The following is a 20,852-nucleotide window of genomic DNA, read 5'->3' as shown; positions in this document are numbered from 1 at the left end:
ACCGGGCAGAATACTCAGTCTGTTTCCCGCCGAGGGCGCCCTCCTACGGCTCCCACCCCTCCCGCCCGGCCCAAGCAGCAGCCTTCACCCGGGCCCGGTCGCGGAGGAGGCCGTAGGAAGGCGCCCCAGCCCTCTCCAGTCCCGCCCCCCGCTAAATGCCGGGTCAAGCGGCGCTCCTGAGACGGGCTGCTCAGGGATGATGTACACTTCTCAGGAGGTGGTAGCAGGACCACTCCTTCCCCCGGTGGAGGGCCGGGGGAGAATCTTGAGAGAAGTGACACATTCATCCCTGAGCATACAGAGTTCTTGGACGACACGGTGCGCCGCCCCCGGGCCGTGCACCCCTCGTCCTCCTCTGTCCCAGAGCCGGATGACAGTGCGTGCCGTCCCCGGACCGCACCACTCTCATCCCCCTCTGTCGCCAGACCCCTGGCAGAGCAGACCCCCGTGGAACGTTCGTCCTTCCCTGGTCTCCTCTGTCAGGGCGCGGTTCATGACTGCACCCCCACATCGGGCCGCTATGCCGTCCACGTCTGGGTCAGTCATACCGCCTCGCTGCCCCACCGACGGGAAGTCTGTGGTTCGCATGACCCCGCTGGTGCAGTCCTTGGAAGCTTGGTTAGAGCTTCCCAACCTGTCCCGCTGGGTCGCACGAACGATCAGGCTCGGCTACGCGATTCAGTTCGCGCGGTCTCCTCCCCGCTTCAGGGGAGTCCGCTCCACTTTGGTCGGTGGCAATGCCCCTATCATGAGAGCGGAGGTTGCTACCCTGCTGGCGAAGGGTGCGATCGAGACTGTCCCTCCAGCCGAAATGAGGTCCGGGTTTTACAGCCCCTACTTCATTGTCCCGAAGAAAACCGGTGGGTTACGGCCAATCCTGGACCTGCGCGTATTGAACCGCTCCCTTCACAGGCTGCCGTTCAAGATGCTCACCGCCAAACGCGTTTTCGAATGTGTGCGGCACCAGGATTGGTTTGCAGCGATCGACCTGAAGGACGCCTACTTTCATGTCTCCATTCTCCCTCGACACAGACCGTTCCTACGGTTTGCTTTCGAGGGACAGGCATATCAGTACGCAGTTCTCCCATTCGGGCTAGCCCTGTCCCCTCGCGTCTTCACGAAGGTCGTCGAGGCAGCCCTTGTTCCCCTCCGGGAACACGGGGTTCGCATTCTGAACTATCTCGACGACTGGCTGATTCTAGCTCACTCTCGAGATCAGCTTTGCGAACACAGGGATTTGGTACTCCGCCATGTAGCCCGTTTGGGCCTTCGGGTCAACTGGGAGAAGAGCAAACTTTGCCCCGTGCAGAGGATCTCTTTTCTCGGTATGGAGATCGACTCGGTCGCCATGTCCGCGCAGCTTACGAGCGCGCGCGCGCAGTCACTGCTGACTTGCCTGAGACAGTTCGAGGGCAAGAGTGCGGTTCCACTGAACTCTTTCAGAGGCTCCTGGGGCATATGGCATCTGCAGCCGCGGCAACGCCGCTCGGATTGCTTCATATGAGACCGCTTCAGCTTTGGCTTCGCGACCGAGTCCCGAGGTGGGCATGGCAACACGGCACGCTCCGAGTACCAGTTACTCCGACCTGCCGTCAGACCTTCACCCCGTGGGGGAACCTCAGCTTTCTACGGGCAGGAGTGCCTCTGGAACGAGCTTCCCGGCATGTTGTTGTAACGACAGATGCCTCCACCACGGGCTGGGGTGCCATGTGCAATGGACGTGCTGCCGCGGGCTCCTGGACAGGACCCCACCGCTTATGGCACATCAATTGCCTCGAGTTGCAGGCTGTACGTCTTGCTCTGCGCCGCTTCCGGGCCGTGCTCAAGAATCAACACGTACTAGTCCGAACAGACAATACCGCCACTGTAGCGTACATCAACCGTCAAGGTGGTCTGCGCTCCCGCCGTATGTCGCAACTCGCCCGCCACCTCCTCTTATGGAGTCAGAAGCATCTGAGGACGCTTCGAGCCATTTACATCCCTGGAGCCCTGAACTGTGCAGCCGACGAGCTGTCACGGCTTCAGCCCCTCCCCGGAGATTGGCGACTCCATCCCCAGACGGTTCAGCTGATTTGGGACCAGTTCGGGGACGCACAGATAGATCTGTTTGCCTCTCACGACTCGACCCATTGCGCCCAGTATTATTCCCTGACCGAGGGCACGCTCGGCACGGATGCTCTGGCGCACAGCTGGCCGCGGGGCCGCAAATATGCGTTTCCCCCAGTGAGCCTTCTTGCGCAACTCCTGCGCAAGGTCAGGGAGGACGAGGAGCAGGTCACTCTGGTCGCGCCGTACTGGCCCACCCGGACCTGGTTCTCCGAACTTGTACTCCTCGCGACAGCACCTCCTTGGCCGATTCCTCTGAGGAAGGACCTCCTTTCTCAGGGACGGGGCACCCTATGGCACCCTCGTCCCGATCTGTGGAACCTCCACGTGTGGCTCCTGGACGGGACGAGGCAGGTTTGAGTACCCTGCCACCAGCGGTGGCGGCTACCATCACTTCCGCTAGAGCGTCGTCCACGAGACACCTCTATGCGTTGAAGTGGAACCTCTTCGTCAGCTGGTGCTCTTCTCGCCGAGAAGAGCCCCGGAGTTGTTCGATCAGTGTTGTGCTTTCCTTTCTTCAAGAAGGGTTGGAGCGAAGGCTGTCTCCCTCCACCCTTAAGGTCTATGTAGCCGCTATTGCCGCACAGCATGACCTTATAGAAGGTAAGTCTTTGGGGAAGCATGACCTGATCGTCAGGTTCCTGAGAGGAGCGAGGAGACTGAATCCTCCTCGCCCTCCTCTCGTACCCTCTTGGGACCTCGCAGTGGTCCTAACTGCCCTGCGTAGTGCTCCCTTTGAGCCTTTGCAGTCAGTCGAGCTAAACTTCCTATCTATGAAGACAGCGCTTCTGACTGCATTGGCCTCCGTTAAGAGGGTGGGGGACCTGCACGCATTCTCCGTTGACGAAGCGTGCCTAGAATTCGGGCCGGGCTATTCTCACGTGATCCTGAGACCCCGGCTTGGATATGTGCCCAAGGTTCCTACCACTCCCTTCCGGGACCAGGTGGTGAACCTGCAAGCGCTGCCCCCGGAGGAGGCAGACCCAGCCTTGGCACTGCTCTGTCCAGTACGTGCTCTTCGCATCTATGTAGACAGAACGCAGTGTTTCAGGACCTCAGACCAGCTCTTTGTCTGTTATGGTGGGAAGCTGAAGGGAAATGCTCTCTCCAAGCAAAGGTTGTCTCACTGGATAGTGGACGCCATTGCTTTGGCATACCAGCAGCAAGGTCGACCGTGCCCCCTTGGTGTGACTGCCCACTCCACCCGGAGTGTGGCATCCTCTTGGGCTCTAGCGCATGGCGCCTCGCTAACAGACATCTGCAGAGCTGCAGGCTGGGCAACACCTAACACATTCGCCAGATTCTACAATCTCCGAGTGGAGCCTGTGTCCTCTCATGTACTCGCTTCAACCAGCTAGTACCGGACCCGCTCAGGTGTCTTCGCTTGCTCGCCATTCCACTCTACGGACTGGATACGTGCGATATTCTCCTCAGGTGAGCTTCTCCGAAAGCCCTGAGCTCCTCCAGCACTCCTGACGTCGGCGCCAGTGTCTCTTGCCTGTGCGTCGGCTAGGTGCCTCCCGTGTGCATGGTACCTCCCGGAGCTACCCCCACATGTGTATTCCCACTGTAAGCCTCTCTGAGCATGTGTCTTTCCCTTGGCAAACCATCTTGCCACCCCTGGGGTTGAAATATTCCACCTGCGGCTGGATACCCCAGTGATTCCCCATATGCATCCCTCGGGGTCATATGTGTATTTCTAAGTCCCCCCCTCTGGGTTGGCAGTAATTGCATACTTCCCTAAGATCTGGGATATGCTCCCCAGTGTACCTTGGTATTCCTGTGTTAAATAGGAGTCCTTCGTCCGTGCTAGTCTCACGACAGGGATCTCAGATTTACGCAGGGCACTGGAAGACAGCTGGGAAGGTGGCGTGATTAGACTGGTATCCCCATTCGTCGTCATCCGACGGAACTCGGAGTGACAACGAAAGGGAACGTCTCGGTTACGGATGTAACCCTCGTTCCCTGAGTAGGGAACGGAGACGTTCCGTCTGTCTGCCACTTCCGCTGTACCGCGGGGATCGCCTGAGCTCAGTCTTGGCTCCTCAGCGAAGAAAACATGCCTATTTGCTGCCAGCGTCCTCCTTAAATACCCACGAGGTGAGGCGGAGTTACGCTATGCAAATTCCGCAGACCCATGGCATTTCTTTGCCATTGGCTCGTTTTGTAGTACTCGAAGTCGATTGGCTTTCTAAGCGAAACCCCATTCGTCGTCATCCGACGGAACGTCTCCGTTCCCTACTCAGGGAACGAGGGTTACATCCGTAACCGAGACGTTAAATAATCAAGTTATTCTATATTTAATAACTTTTAAAAAGTGTCTGTGCTTGGTAAGAGCATGTGACAGCATAAAGGTCTATTCACACCAAGGACGATAACCATAAATGATTTTTTTTCCTGCAGATAAATGATAAAAACAACGACAACCAATCAGAATCCATCCTGCTTTAAAATGGCAAACAACAAAACTGCACTGGGTGCTTAGAAGAAACAGAACGATATCGTCTACGGACTCTAATATAGCCATCGTTATAGTTGTCTTTATTAAAGTTAACGTTCTTGGTGTGAACGGGCCAACACAAGTTCTTCCGAAAATATCAGCACAAGCTTTTAAAGCAAGCAAGCAAACATTAACACTTCATTTGACTGGCAGACTCTGAGACTACTGTTGCTGCCTTTCCAAAACCATGGCAACTGATGGAGATTCAGCGTCTTTTTCGGCTCCTTTCTACACACAAGGTGCCACGGTCAGGGTGTACCAACAATTACAGCCCTGACACCTCTTCCCAGACTGAAAAGTGAGCATGACTGGAAGGCCATTTATTGGAGCTTTGTAGTGTGAGGCAGAAGGTGGGCTCAGTGTTCGACATACAAGACAAAAAAAAAAAAGTCACAGCTGTGGTGAAGTGCACGTCTAATGGCCGCTGGACACAGCTTACTGAACGAGGATCTGTTACCTCTTTTCCAACAAAATTGTGCCCCAATTTATGTTACTACTTCACATGCCCACAAACCGACATAGCACATCATGGACTTACAAATATCACTAGTTTGGAGTACATATTTAACATCCAATGCAATTTATTTGTATGCAATCAACAGCTGTCAGAATAAATATAGAGCAAGTAAAAGTCATAAAAGTCACATGGTACTTCTAAATAAAATTAATGCAGATGGTCGAGGACAGTGTTATTTTAGTATTACTGATATTTACTGATTAGTACTGATATTTCTCCTGAATTAGCTTTTTTTTTTAATAGCTAACATTTTTTTTTTAATATTACAATATTTATTTCACTTTTAGTTTGAATGATTTTAGTACTTCAACTTAAACGTTTATTTCAGTAGCAATTTTTTTCATTTAATATTTATATTTGATTTGATTTTAGCTTTTTTCAGTTATTGTTACCAAAAACAATTTTTAATCATTTTAGTTTCGGTTAATAAAATCAACATTGGATGGGAAAAATAAATAGGCTTGATGACGACAAATATGTCTGATGCTTACTCCACACAATACTACAGATCGTCTATCTCCACTCCGACACATAAGTACAATTGTTTCTTGCTTAAAGCCAATGGAATTGTGTTGTTAAGTCTCACGCTGAATCAGCTACATATTGAGATGAATCAATAATAAAAATATGATTGAACTTAGTTTATTTTTTAAATATGACTCTCATGCTGAGCTTTATGACATAAACAGCCACAATTAGCTGAGAGTTTTAGCTCAGTCCATCTCCAGCTCTCAGTGTCGAGGAGTCTAAAGATTCTTCCCAGAGGCACTGCTACACTCATATTAAAGGGATAGTTCACTTTGAAATTAATTTTTGGTATGTTTTAGCTTACCTCAAGGGCATCCAAGATGTAGGTGTCTTTTTTCCGCCGTAGTTTCAATTTTGATATTTTTAGGTCAAACCGTTCTTGTCACAGCCACGTCCAAGTGATCTGATGGCGCCGGCGCTTCGGTCTTTTCCGGCGAGCGCCGCAAGTGATCTCTCGCGCGTGTACGTCACTCATACAATTGTTTTATTTTTTTAAATTGATTTCTTTTACGACGGTTTAAACATCCCGGATAAGCGCAAATTAGTACCATTTTAATTAGCCGTCTTACCTACAATCTCTGTTCTGTGTAAACAATGAGTGACGTACACGCGCGAGAGATCACTTGCAGCACTTTCCGGCGCTTGCCGGAAAAGACCGAAGCGCCGGCACCATCAGATCACTTGGACGTGGCTGTGCTTACAAGAGGTAAAAACGATATAAATACTGTTCGTTTTCTCACACAAACCGCTCGTTTAGTGTCTTAGGCCATCAATGAGTACTTACATTTACGAGTCATTAAATAATGTTTAATTTGGACTTCTCTGTGCATGCTCTTTGAGGTGGTGACCATAGACCTGCATTATATGACTGACAGACAAGAACGGTTTGACCTAAAAATATCAAAATTGAAACTACTGCGGAAACAAAGACCCCTACATCTTGGATGCCCTTGAGGTAAGCTAAAACATACCACAAATTAATTCCAAAGTGAACTATCCCTTTAAAGGCCTTGTCATTTCATCCGTCCATTCGATTGTGTCCGAGTACGTAATGAATGTCCCAGGAAGCCTTGTAAATGGGTGGGAGGTGAGAAGAGAGCGTGTGGATAAAGACGTTGCCTGGCTGACAGTCAGCACTAAAGTAGCTACTGTTTCTAGATGAGCTGCTTCAGGCACCGGCAGTCTTTTGTGTCATAGCATATACACAGAGGAGACTACATCACTGTGCATACGCTCTAGGGAAAAAAAAACCTCCCATAGTGCTGGAAAAAAATATTGTTATCTTAGGGGTTCAATGCCTTAATCTGGACATCGATATAACCAGAGGTGTTAGTGGCCTCTAGCAGTCCATGAAAGAAAGCCTCTGTTTTTCATCACACTATACTTTTCAAAGTGGCAAAATACAAAAAGTGAATGGCGCACTCAATGGTGATGCACTCAGGTGATAAAACAACACATTGCGCATACAAATAACCAACATTATTAGTAGGCGCTATTCATTCTTATTGCATTACGCCTAGAGTTTGTCATTAATGCTCCAGAGGATAAAGACACCCTTTCTTCATAGCCATGAGTATCATGAATATTTTAGCTATATAGCTTAGAGGTCACCAGCAAGTAAAAGATACCAATTACCATGGTTTATGTTCAGCTATCTGGAGGCTTCCATCATCTTTGAGCTATGTCGTTTTAATCATGAGAAAAGTTTGCTATATGTTTACTGTCCATGATCATGATGGAAAGCCAGAGTGGATTACCCTTAACCTTTACATAATGACTGTAATAGTGTTGCTGAACTGTTAAGTGGTGGGGAATTAATGCCCAGAGCATTAAATGGCCCTGTTTCAACATACGAGATAAACACATGGCACAGCTAATCTGTTTAGTCTATAGTTGTGACATATGTTTTGTTGATTCATAATAAGGGAACCTCTCATGAATGGTTCTTTAAATGGGCAAACTGGGTTATGGCATTACAATGTTTAAATAACAGAGTGCACTACAGCAAAACTACTAAAACATCTAGTACACTTGTAGCTGGTTATTTAAAAACACCAGTACATGAAGTAGATGTGTTTCTAAAAATAAATGTAAAAAAAAAAAAACATCAACAACTATGAAATAAAACATTTTGATTATTAAATGTGTGTCAATATAAAGCAATACATTTGAAATATTTCATTTTACTGAACCTTTTTTTTTTTGCCAAGTAAAACATGTTCCTGGATCAACATCTTTGTTGATCCTGGAACAACATTCCATTCAACCAATCAGAATTGAGGGTCAAGTTTACAGTTTACGTGAAGTTTAGGCTTACAATCAAGGTTTGGATCATCTACATCAGTGTTATTCACCTATCACTTACCTCTGATGTTGTGGGTAGGGTTAGGTTTAGGGGTAGGGATAGGGTTAGGACTAAATTTTCAGGACAGGAATGTTGTTCCAGGATCAACAAAATATGTTGGCTAACTCGGCAAAATAAGGATGATTGCACCTGTCCTTGTAGTTTCTCTGCAGAATATTCTGGAGATATACATCAGCCATGGTATCAGCATAGCTGACTATCCAGTGGCGTGTTTGTGTTGTGTTAGTTGTCACGGAGCAACAGGTTGCCTTTGTGGGTTATGGGGTTCAGGTAAAATCCTTCCTGCATTAGCAAGGACTACTGTGTCCATGAACTAAAACTCTGATCCATAGCGACACGATTTGATTTGAGAACACAAAAGCCTCCTGGATTTTGTGCCTAGCTCTGACTTCACCTCTATTGTGCCAGTTTGTGGTACATTAAAACATAGCTAGTGCTGGATAATTTGAGCAACATCCTTTTAACTGTTCAAGCTACTTGACAGGTAAACATTTTTCATCCAAAACCCCGTTTACACCTGGTATTAAGATGCATTACGGTCGATCGGATCACAAGTAAACGAGGGAAACACATAGCTGTTTACATCTGGTGATTTAATCCGTCTCGTTTTTCCCACTTTCAACCACTTCGGTCCTGATTTCTTTGAGGGGAGGGTCTATGGGCGGGCATTGACGTTTTTTTTCTTCAGATCTTCTATCTAATGGACGAAATAAGCCTGCACAATTTACATATGAACGCGCACAGAGACGACAGAAAAACATACGGAGAGCAGTCAGCTTTCGTTTCTGCTCTGACAGCCGCAAGACCACACTGAACGATGTGAGAGATTGTTAGAAATCAGGAATGGTGAGAGAACATTGTGCTTGGTATGTTTTTCGTCTTCAAACCAAACTTGGGTCTTCAGCCGACAAAGTTTAAGCACTTCCCATAATGTTTACGCATTTAGGCTTTTGTGGCAGTTCGAACACATTCAACCACATGAGCGTCAACACTACGAAACCAATCCAGTCGAAAGCATTTTCGACTACCTCTGGAAGTGGTCGAAAGTTGACAATCTCAAAATGTTTTAGACCCTGTTTACACCTGTATTTAGCTTTGTGCACTTGTGATTTAAACGCATCTTAATACCAGGTGTAAACAGGGCCCAAGAGACTATAGTGGATATTGTATAGTTATAAAAAATCCACATTTGACATTTTCCCCTCCTTCAGACAGATTGCTGAAACATTTAAACTTACAAGATTATTTTGATCTCTCGAGTGCATTTGTTACTTCGTTAAACTGAAGGCAATAATTATGTGTCACGGCGTAAACAAACATCTCAAATGATGAGTGCAATTAAAAAGTTCACAGAGAAAACGATTACAATAATCCTGGAGAAATAGGAATAAATCAAATAACAGATGAAGTACAGGAAGAGGACAGGAAGAAATCAGTCGGACAGTCATCCAGGCAGGGGTGCGTTTCCCGAAAGCATCGTTGGTCAACTATGATCGCAATTTCCATTGAACTTTATTGGTATCGACGGAACTTGCGACCATAGTTGGCTTTGGGAAACACACCCCTGGTTAGTGATCAAATACGGAGAAACAAATGAGCAACAGGTGAGAACGGGTTTGATTAGACTCGTCAGCTGATACGTTGCTTAGATGCTGAATGAGTCAGTCACACTCACAAGGGTTTCCGACACGACGAGACAACAGCAATGAAAATACAGACTTGAACCGTGACCTAATGTGCAGGGCTCATAAGAGGATTACATGCACTCAACATCTTAATAGCACAAAATAAAATAATACTCAACAAAATGGATACTTAAAGATAAATAGGCCTATCTGGTTCAACGACAACATTTTCTCAGAAATGTATTTTACCTGTTGCTTTGCAGTTAATGAGCTATATCTTTAATGAGGCATAATTTGCATGACATGCCTTAAAGGGATAGTTCACTTTGAAATTAATTTTTGATATGTTTTAGCTTACCTCAAGGGCATCCAAGATGTAGGTGTCTTTGTGTCCACAGTATTTTCAATTTTGATATTTTTAGGTCAAACCGTTCTTGTCTGTCAGTCATATAATGCAGGTCTATGGTCACCACCTCAAAGAGCATGCACAGAGAAGTCCAAATTAAACATGATTTAATGACTCATAAATGTAAGTACTCACTGATGACCTAAGACACGAAACGAGCGGTTTGTGTGAGAAAACAAACAGTATTTATATTGTTTTTACCTCTTGTAAACACAGCCACGTCCAAGTGATCTGAGGGCGCGAGCGGTTCGGTCTTTTCCGGAAAGAGCCGGAAGTGAAACCTCGCGCGTGTACGTCACTCATTGTTTACACAGAGCAGAGATTGTATGTAAGACGGCTAATTAAAAGGGTACTAATTTGCGCTTATCCGGGATGTTTAAACCGTCGTAAAAGAAAACAATTCCAAAAAAATAAAAAATAAAACAATTGTATGAGTGACGTACACGCGCGAGAGATCACTTGCGGTGCTTTCCGGAAAAGACCGAAGCGCTCGCGACCTCAGATCACTTGGACGTGGCTGTGGTTACAAGAGGTAAAAACGATATAAATACTGTGCGTTTTCTCACACAAACCGCTCGTTTCGTGTCTTAGGCCATGTGTATGCTCTTTGAGGTGGTGACCATAGACCTGCATTATATGACTGACAGACAAGAACGGTTTGACTTAAAAATATCAAAATTGAAAATACTGTGGACACAAAGACACCTACATCTTGGATGCCCTTGAGGTAAGCTAAAACATATCAAAAATTAATTTCAAAGTGAACTATCCCTTTAAGAACCAAAAAAACGAAATGAGCTGAAGAACCTATAAATGCAAGGCATCTTTTGTGATGCTTTAAAACATATGAGATGAAAGCAACCCCTTTGCCTCTGGGTGGAACTACAAATCTGTTGTGAATAATACACAAATGCTATTACTGACACTATTTTTTACACTACTGTTCAAAAGCGTGGGGTCAGTAAGATTTTTTTTCTAAATAAATAATTTAAGAAAATACTTAAATTAAATTGAAAAGTGACAGTACAAACTTTTACATTGTTACAAGATCAATTTTAACGTTGTTTTAAAGCAATTTCAAATTGATTATTTTCTTTTGAACTTTTTTTTTATCAAAGAATACTTAAAAATAAAATAATATCAAGAAAAACAAAAGTATTAAGCAGCACAACTGTTTTCAACATTGATCATAATCAGAAATGTTTCTTGAAATAAGCATATTAGAATGATTGCTGTTGGGTCATGTGACACTGAAGACTGGAGAAATTCTGCTAAAAATTCAGCTTTGTATTCACAGAAATTCGGACAGTCATTACATTTTTAAATATATTAAAATAGTAAACAGTTATTTTAAACTGCAATAACATTTCACAATATCACTGCTTATGCTTTATTTTTGATCAAATAAATGCAGCCTTGCAGAGTATGAGACTTCTTTCAAAAACATTAAAGCTGCACTTGGAAACTTTTCCAACTTAATAAATCCATTTAGGAATCATTTGGATGTTTAAATAACCTCTTCTGGTGAGAATGGTGACTTTCCCCACTCCCCCCAGCGTTCCCAGGCGGAAAACCAGCCTTGCAACATAGGGACTACCGTCCCGGTAAGTTGGAAATAGGAAGTCTCGTGAGAAGCGAGAACGAGCGAGAAAGAGCGAGTAACACAAACTGCTTTACGGCAATTAGAAACACACACACCTCCATCTCAACGCATTCTCATCCCAAGGCGTCACTAAAATGACAATTTTGACCATGCTTCAATATTCGACGCTTTAGGCACCCTTTAGCGTCAGTTACATGACGCGATCCTAGGGCGTCATCTTACTGACGCTTTACCTAAGCGTCAGTTAGATGACGCGGGTAGGTTTGGGTCTGGGGTAGGGTAAGGATTAGATAGCGTCATCTAACTGACGTTAAAGGTAAAGCGTCAGCAAGATGACGGCCTAGGATCGCGTCATGTAACTGACGCTAAAGGGTGCCTAAAGCGTCGAATATTGAAGCATGGTCAAAATGATTCCCAAGGCGTCAGTTTCATGACGCCTAGGGATGAGAATGGGCTGTCCATCTCGGTAGACATAGCTCCACACGATAAAGTTGGAGTGTCTGGGACTCATTTATTCAACACACCGGATCCGACAATAACAAAAGCACATGAGCGCGTCTATGGTAGACAGGGGAGGAGGACGCCACAAGTGAATTTACGACAGTGTTGTGAAATATTCACACCATAGCTGTAGGGGGAGCTCGTTGAGAAAACATGTGACAAGAAAAGTGAAAATCAGCGAATAATAGGGCTGTGCTCAGAATATCGATACAACGATACATCGTCATGAACTCCTGGCGATGCGCGTATCGATACAGCAGCTGCCGTATCGATACTTTTGTGCTTTTGAATGTAGCCAGGGCTCGAATTTCGGCGCGGGTATTGCGCATAATTTTAATTATTCCCGCAGCTCTCCCACTTATGCGGGAAATTCCCGCAAACATTGATTCACTTTAGCATGTAGGTTGTATTAGTAAATGAATCCACACAGATTATACAATCAAATCAGTGGTTTTAAAACGTTCTGCGAGACGCAATTTCACAAAGAGCGTGAGTTCAATGGTGCTGCGTCTTCTCTCTCTCGTCTCTCAAAACGGCTGCTCAATGCAAGCGTCAAGCGCTGCAGCCGGTGAAACTACACGCTCGCGTTTAGGAGTCGGGACATGACGGAATATTCACTTGCATAATCGGGCCAGCATTGAATCGTGACTAAAGTTTACCATTTGCACGTCTTTAAGTCTTACCAGTTTAAACATTTAAACGATTTTAAACTATTCAGTACTTCCGCTCTCTCTGAAAGTTGGTTTTCTCTGCGTGCATATATAGACAAGCCACCTCACATACAGCTCACGAGATTACATCGCTTTAACAGACTAAAACACGCAAAATTATGTCAAAAATTTCGGTCTAGGTAAGTATTCTCTAACCACAGTTGGTTATGTCTTAAATAAGCATAAACGTTTTTAACAGAAACGGCAATTCGCGGTTGTATGATGAAGTTAAGCGAGATATTCTGCTGTCACTCTCTTAACCCTGAGCATGTCAATCAATTGTTGTTTCGGCATAAAAATCTGAAAATGTAATAATTTAAAATGATTTCAACATAGAAGAAATGACTTTGTTTGGTGCACATTTCAACACTTAAGACCCAATTGTTAAATACTAGGTGTTTAAAAGAGTTTGAGAAAACTAAGTTAAATTTAAGTTGTTACCGTTTTTGCTTTTATGGAATGTTTTAAGTTTTGTTTAGTCATTGAGCAGTGTAGACATGCTTCAGTGTCACTATAACTGTCATTTCAGTTATTGAGGCAGACTTTAAAAGCAGAAGGAAGAGCCATTCTAAACATTTTTATTTATTTAACTCATTGTTTTTTTATGACAAAAACTAAATTGTTTTTCAGTTATCACAACTGTTATAACACTGTTACTAAACTCAGCTCAAAAGAAATTTAAATTCCAAATTGATCCATATCGTGATACGTATCGTATCGTGGCTTTAGTATCGTGATGCGTATCGTATCGTGACATTGTTGGTGATACACAGCCCTAGCGAATAAGTGGCTAAAGTTACCGAATGCCCCTTTAAATAGTGAATTTCAAATTTATTTCAAAGGAGATCAATAGCATCTCTCAAACAATCCACATTATTTACTGCCATTCTTAGACAAGCAGCTTCACCTTTAACTCTAACAGCATGCATTCTTCACTAAAATTAAACCAAATGAGCAATGGATACTCCCTTGGGAAACGAGTGTTAAATTTTATGATTTCTTCACATAGCACCACAGCATGAGAGTGTGATGAATGAAGTGCATAAACACTGATGCTATATTTACATCATATGCTTATAACCCACATGCCTATAAAACTGTCAATCAGGCCTATTCAGATGTAGATCCTCCCCTTTTCAGTGGGGGGATTTTCCAGGCCAGATGTTAAGACGTTAACCTCTGTCCTTGCTGGTGACCTTGGAGGGGGTGTTGCTTTGTGATGTAAAGGGCAGGTGGTGTAATAAGATCTGCCCATGTCCCAGATCCATCATTCCTGCAATTCTGCCATACACAAGTCACAAAACTTAATCACATCTCACATCGAGAGCCCCTCCTTTGCCAAGCCTGACCACCAGAGCATAAATCCCAGACTCACGGGTCAATAATCCTGTCCCGGGATCTTCCATGTAGGCCTAGTGTTTGGAGGAAAACAAACCCAAACGTGAAGAAGCAATCCACCAGCTGTCTTCCTAAGTTACAGTCAATTCGTAATTTGATTTTTAGTGTGTAAAAAAAAGTAGTGTGTAAAAATAAACGTGTTTGTGATTGACAATTTGCGCAGAATGGAAGACGGTTTCAAAATGGCATCTGATGATGCATAAAACACCGGAGGTAAATCAGTTCTAATTAATATTTTGACTAAATAGTTTTAATTCAATGCATTTTTTCATTGCCACCAAGGACCAAAAGAGAGTAAGATTTTCAATGAGATTTTCCACATATCTATGGGGTTATCATTTTTGCATATTTCAAGATAAATAGATTTTGAGCCACAAATAAATGAAAAGATATTTACAAACATTAAACAAATTCCCAAATAATTAAAATGAGATTTGTAATTAATAAAAAAAGTCCATAAATGTTATTGTATGTCACAAAAACAACTTTGACTGGCATTTATTTGTGAATTGCTTCATCTACATCTGTGGATCGCTACACACATGTGTGGATTAATTCCTGTGAATTTGTGGTCCACAGACTGCATTTGTGAATTTTGAGACATTTCAAGTGCCAAGACGCACATAAATCTACAAATAGATGAACTCCACCCACCACCTACTTAAGCCAATCAGATAACAGCAACAGGGACATGTTTAGTTCAATCGCCACAGCATATTAATCGTGGAAAGGTGATGTGTCGTGAGTGGCTCAAGATCATTTTGATGACATCCTCACGTTGTGGTTATGCGATCCTATCTTGAAGGAAATACATCATTTTCTCATGGCAATGAGTTTAATGCGTAAACATGTAACCATAGCAACCTGGGATAATCATAAATGTATATTATTGATGAATTAACATTTTATTTTGAATTAAGAATGACAAAAAACAGTCAGAGTTCAAATATGATTATGCGGTCTGTGATCCACAAATGCACAGGAAGAAATGCACACATTTGTGTAGTGATCCACAAATGCAGAGGAAGCCATCCACAAACGTAAAAACATATTTGTGGATACTTTTTTTTTTAAATGAGCAAATCTTATTTTATTTATTTGTGAATTAAATTAATTCCTGTATATATTTGTGGATCTCATTCTATTTCTTTGTGAATTTGTTTTAATATTTGTGAATCTCTTTTTATTTGTTTGTGGCTTAAAATCTATTTATCTAGAAATATGCATCAATTATAACCCCATATCTGGCATCGTCTATATGTCAGTTTATCTTCAAAAATGAAAATATATCAATAATAAACAAAAAGAAGAAAACCTAATCTGCTACTCTAGGCTTTTGGCTTCCCAGCTTGAATCTCCAGGTTTCTGAAGAGCAATCAGCAGAGAATTTGCTCCTAGTGAATCACTATTGAGTGACTATTACAAGTGTTGACTCTCCCCGTTACAGTCACTTGAAAGATGTTATTTAAAGTGCATGCCTAGATTCCAAGCATGCTTAGATAGAGCAGTGAATAACTGGATCACATGACTCACGGCTTAGGATGCACAGAAATCACGTAAGAGTTCACACACGACTCGTTTTTTTGTGCACATGAAGGCTGAGTGAAGTTGTTCAAGTATCTTTTCTCTCGATTCTATCAAACTCTGGGCTTAGACAAAAACTGGTGTAAGATATACAAGATAAACAATTTTCACTCAGAAATCGCTAAATTTCACAAATATTTAAAAAACAACAACAAGCGAAGCATTGAAAACCCATATGGTGTCTGCAGCATCCAGCAAGTCGCAAAAAGAAGAATGTAGTGACTGAAGTGCTGTGGCAGAAATCACACATTCACTTCTAAATCTAAGTCAAAGTCTAAATTTGGTCAGTTCTCACCTTCCACATATATGCTTGTCATTCATATAACTCTATGACAACTTTTTTCTTTCCATCCAACAAAAATGATATGGTATTCAATGGCTGTCAGGTTCTGCTGCAACTGTAGCGACAGATTAGCCTGGTTAAAACCAGACCATTCTCAGTTGTAACTGAGGGTCTGGCAAAGCGTCATAGACAAATCATTTCCAGAGGCGCGTCACCAACGGACGTCGCGGATAGACCTAAACTCAATCAGAGCGATGAAGGAGATGACGTATGCAGAGCGGCGGAGAAACATCTCCGAGTGTTGTTCTTTGCTCCGTTTTTAACAAAAAGGAAACGTTCAAATCGCTTAAAACAGACGCGATAGCTGATTCCAACGAGTGATGTTCGACGGCGGCATCCATCTTTGTAATGTAGGCTACAAAATCTGCTTCAAAATCCCAGCGCTGTCGTCATCGTGTAAAGCCCGCCCCAACGTTTCTGATTGGTGCCTCGATTTCGACGGATTGGAAATGAGCTTGAATGAGCTCTTTGCCAGACTAACTTTCAGAGCAAATCTAAATTTGCCGGAAGTTGTCTGGGTTTTCCCAGGCTAGCGACAGATATTAAACATTGGTCTCCTCAAGAGACATTTTCCCAGAAGATGATTATCAAAAAGAAGCACCCATATTTCTACAGGAGAAACTCGAAGAATTTGAATATCTTGCAAAAGTTCATTTATTTCAATACTTCAACTTAAAAGGTGAAACTAATATATTATATAGACTCCTTACATGCAAAGTGAGATATTTCAAGCCTTTATTTGTTATAATTTGGATGATTATGGCTTACAGAAACCTTTTCACAATACTCTCATTTTGACTTTGGGGTTTTCATAGCTGTAAGCCATAATCATCAAAATTATAACAAATAAAGGCTTGAATTACTAAAATAAATGAACTTTTGCATGATATTCTAATTTTTTGAGTTTCACCTGTATGCCATATTGTGATTAGCGGGTGTATCAAATTTGCTGATGCGTTTGTAAACAAGCACAGGCAATTTATTGGTAATTGTGTTCTGAATAATTAAACTAGCGGACAGATTTACTCAGAGCTTGCGCCAGTGCAAACCCTCTTTTGGCTTTAAAAAAACTACAGTCAAGCTGACCTTATTGCATATGCAATTTATGGAAGGAGAGTATTTAAATGCAAGTTGCAATCATGCAAGGTGATTTACTAAGGTTTGCGCTAGTCACCCTTATTTACTGTCCAAAAAAGCATGTCAAACGCTAATTTGCGCTGCTCTTAGTAGATTGCGCTGATCATTATGTAAATGGTCCGTCTGTGTCTGTTTTCTTTAATTTGCAGGTCGTCAGTAGATCACGCACAGAACTTTCCACTCGCATCGGGGCTTTTTTTGGAATCACGCTTTCACACTAATTTGTCTGTTTAGTAAATCTGGCCCTAGATGGTGAAACGTGTGGATGGAGTTGCACAATGCAATAGCACAAAGTATATGCATTCTTGGTAGGAATGATCTGAAAGGAAGCTATAGCCCCTTGGACAGGGTCAGCAAGTCATCAATAAACCACAACATTAATAGTGTATCTATAAACCTGACATCAGGCAGAATGTTTTCTGTTTAAGAAATTTTATAAGGACCAGGTGGATGTACTAATAAAGCTCCGTTGGCTTGGATCACACCGAGTAAGGTCTGTTCACTGCAGATAAGTGTTATGAGACCATAAACCAATAATATTAGATCCCATAAAGGAGTTATTCTTTCTCTCTTTGTCTATTTGTCTGTATGCGTGTGCTAACTTCAAAATGTCAACACTCTCATGCATCACAGACAATTTTGTTTTATAAATGATCAAACAAGCATTTACAAAAGACCGAAAATGCTATTCCTCAGCACTGGCTTTTAGACCACACGTAATTCTTTACATGTATGTGTAATGTAGTATGCGAGATTTGATGCGAGATGAATGTACCAATAGCTTCTTCTTTCTTACACTTTTAATAATTTATGTTCTACACTGTGATTAGAATTCTAGACTTTAATCTAATAGACGTTCTGCAAATTGTGCATTAGGACATTATGCTGATTTTACTTCAAAACTAAATCAGACTTAATTATTCTGTCATGCAGTTCCAGATCAGCAAAACTCATAATATAATTTGTATTCATCTTGCTTGAAGCAGGCTTCTATCCTAAAAAAAAAAAAAACAGCAACAACTGCATTTACAAATGAACTATAAAAGTTTCTTTAAAACCACTGATAATTGAACTTTAATATAATTCAACATTGAAAATAATATTTTTGTGGAAAACGTGAGTCTTTACTTTCGCTTTTGATCAAATCACCAGCAATCCTTTCTAAATAATTGTATTAATCTACCATTTTTGAAAGCATTTGAAGGAAGTGCTCATTAATTCACCCACGAGGGAAAGGGTTAAATTACTTAATCCAAAGATAAGTTCTGCAATATGTTGCACTGTCAAATAGAAAAAAAAAAGGATTATAACAAAGTAAACAATTAATGTGTAACAAAGAAAAGAGACAGCACTACCTAATTTCTCTCACCTTCCAAAAGGTGAAGTGGGAAAACACAAGTCTGCATCCACATATATGGAGCTCACGCTTTATCAGGCACGTGTTGTCTTACGTTAAGAACTGTGTATAAGCTATAAGTGAACATCTTTACTCTCCTCTTTAATCCACAACCACAGTCTCCGAGGTGCAATTGCGATTCCATCTTAACCACTTGTCTGCATTGCAGCTGACAATAAATCCATCATATTTCACACTGATACTTTTGCACATTAGCGAGTCAACACCATTGCGGTAGCGGGAGAACTGCTTTGCTGGTGGGGAGGCCACCCATGCTTGTAATCCGCTAATATCCAAAGCACCATTCAGACGCCTAAACCAGGAATAATGAAAAAATATAAAACAGGATTATGAGAAATCTTAATTCTCAAGGGCAAGAGACACAACGCTAACAGTAAATACAAATATAACAGTGTGTTTTCTACAGCATTAAAAGCAGCAGATTTTTTACATGGACTACACTATGGAGTACACTGAAAAAACAAACAAAAAAACATTCAACTTACAAAATAAAAACTAATATTGCCTTACGTCACTGAAGTAAAGCAAAAGTTTAAGCTGAAGAATTAAAATGATTAAAAACTGCTGTAATAACTAAAACTGAAGAAAAGTACTAAAACTAATATAAAAAAATTAAAGCAAAATAGAAAAAAAGTGACAAAGGCACAAAACTTAAACGTACTAAAACTTAAATTAAAATGAACGATTAAAATGTAGAGGGTATGAGCGTGACGTCACCATCGGCCGGCGTGACTGAGTGACTTTGCCACTAAGTGGCAAAAAGACTGAGCGGCAGTATTTGTTTTTAGTGTGAATACCCAGCCCGATCTCATGGCAATTCGTACGAATTTTACGAGGTGGCTAATTCGTACTAATTCATACGACCTCACTCGTACAAATTCGTACGATTTTTGCTAATTCGTACATATTTTACGAGTTACCAAATTCGTATGAATTCGTACGAATGACCTACCCCTGACCCCGCCCCTAAACCTACCCATCACGTGGGTTTAGACAAATCATACGAATTCGTACGAGTGAGGTCGTATGAATTAGTACGAATTAGCCACCTTTTAATCACTCGTACGAATTCATACGAATTGGTCGTGAGATAGCGTTGGAATGCCGCACAAAACACATCTAAGACGGGAAAGAGCTTTGCGATTGACTGTACAACTAGATTTGACAAGAAATCTGAGGTATATTTTTACAGACTGCCGAAAGCTACAGAAAAGAGAGGCAAATGGATCGCTGCAATTCATAAACAACTGGACTCCAGGCAGCAAAAGGTGGATTTGCATTTATCATTTTGAGTAAATATGCAGAAATTTAGGGGTAAAATCATGCCCTATTTATTGTATTGTATTGTATTGACAACTTAATGTTTTTAAATAAACACTGACAACAAAATATGCAAGTTTTAGGGCTGGACGATATGATGATATATAACATTGATATAAGTGATCACATGGATTTAGACCAATCTATATTGTATTTACTGTATATAAAGCGTTAACAGGCAAATTTGCTTTATGTATTTCCCCGGCATCAAAATCAGGCACATATAAATGGGAGGGTACACAAATCCTGGCTGCATGTCAATATCCATGGATCACTAGATCTTTGGTAAGTTGTAACACTATATCAAGTCCAACCTTTAGTTTAAACTGATAATCGGTCATGTTTTCGCAGTTTCCTCTATTAAATCCAGTCACGCAGCAGCTCTTTTGCCACTCAGTCCGGCTGAGGGAAAGTGGCGGCAATGCATACCCTCTATAAAAGAGAATTCAAAATATTAATAAATACTATAATATTATATAAACAATACAAAGGTAACAATGGAACAGATACGTTTACTTTAAATATAATAATAAATTAAAAAACTAGAAAAGACTCTTCCGACTGCTATGGGTCTATTCGTAAAATCAGCCTCAAGCTTGTAGCTTGTTACTGAAAGGTCTACACTTTTAAAAACAGGCAATCTACTTAAAAAACGGAGTAGCATTAATATTGATTGAAGCGTGTTTTTACTCAGCAATGTTCCTCTCCCTAAATTAAAGGAAGGGAGAAAAAAAAACGGAAGAGTAAGTTTGGAATGAGTGAGGAATTGTGGGAGACACACAGAATGTCATT

At 42.1% G+C, this 20,852-nt stretch overlaps 1 protein-coding gene and 1 long non-coding RNA gene across 2 annotated transcripts in view; one reads left to right on the top strand and one right to left on the bottom strand.

Annotated features, from left to right (window-relative positions):
• si:ch73-383l1.1 (receptor tyrosine-protein kinase erbB-4) overlaps positions 1-20,852 on the bottom strand; it is a 219,642-nt gene that overhangs the window by 176,750 nt on the left and 22,040 nt on the right. The gene's annotated exons all lie outside the window — the stretch shown is intronic.
• Positions 12,010-20,852, top strand: part of LOC130091042 (uncharacterized) — a 221,108-nt gene continuing 212,265 nt past the window's right edge. The window contains exon 1 of the long non-coding RNA XR_008807763.1: positions 12,010-12,071. This is a non-coding gene — a long non-coding RNA (uncharacterized LOC130091042). The remainder of the gene's footprint in view (positions 12,072-20,852) is intronic.

Source organism: Rhinichthys klamathensis, unplaced genomic scaffold (assembly GCF_029890125.1).
Source record: "Rhinichthys klamathensis goyatoka isolate OS25496 unplaced genomic scaffold, OSU_Roscu_1.1 h1tg000157l_1, whole genome shotgun sequence".
NCBI lineage: Eukaryota > Metazoa > Chordata > Actinopteri > Cypriniformes > Leuciscidae > Rhinichthys > Rhinichthys klamathensis.
The sequence above is the reverse complement of the archived record's forward strand: the minus strand, read 5'-3'. Positions and strand labels throughout refer to the sequence as shown.